At 33.4% G+C, this 305-nt stretch overlaps 1 protein-coding gene across 1 annotated transcript in view; it reads left to right on the forward strand.

Annotated features, from left to right (window-relative positions):
* Positions 1-305, forward strand: part of rapgef4 (Rap guanine nucleotide exchange factor (GEF) 4) — a 36,159-nt gene that overhangs the window by 21,965 nt on the left and 13,889 nt on the right. The window lies entirely within an intron of this gene.

A 305-nucleotide genomic window follows, 5' to 3' on the forward strand; every position in this document is an offset into this window, starting at 1 on the left:
TGTTCTGTATTAACTTAATTTTAAATGTATTTTCAGGACTTTTTATGGCAAATTACATGCAGCTTGTTGTTATCTGTTTGCTACAGGAATCTTTACTTGGTGGCAAACATTGCTCAGTACTGTCCCTGCTGTATTGCTAATTGCTCAGTAAATTTTTTTCTCATCACATGGACCTGCAGGGGTTCTGTACTGTAAATTTTTTCTGTGGTTTGTGTAAGTGAAAGTAGGACACTTTTCTCTGTGATCTCTGTTTGTTACAGATCATAAGTTACTTTATAAATATACTTTCTGTTTTTTTTTTCCCA

Source organism: Morone saxatilis, unplaced genomic scaffold (genome assembly GCF_004916995.1).
Source record: "Morone saxatilis isolate NCDOM2014 unplaced genomic scaffold, NCSU_SB_2.0 Contig5, whole genome shotgun sequence".
Taxonomy (NCBI): Eukaryota; Metazoa; Chordata; class Actinopteri; family Moronidae; genus Morone; species Morone saxatilis.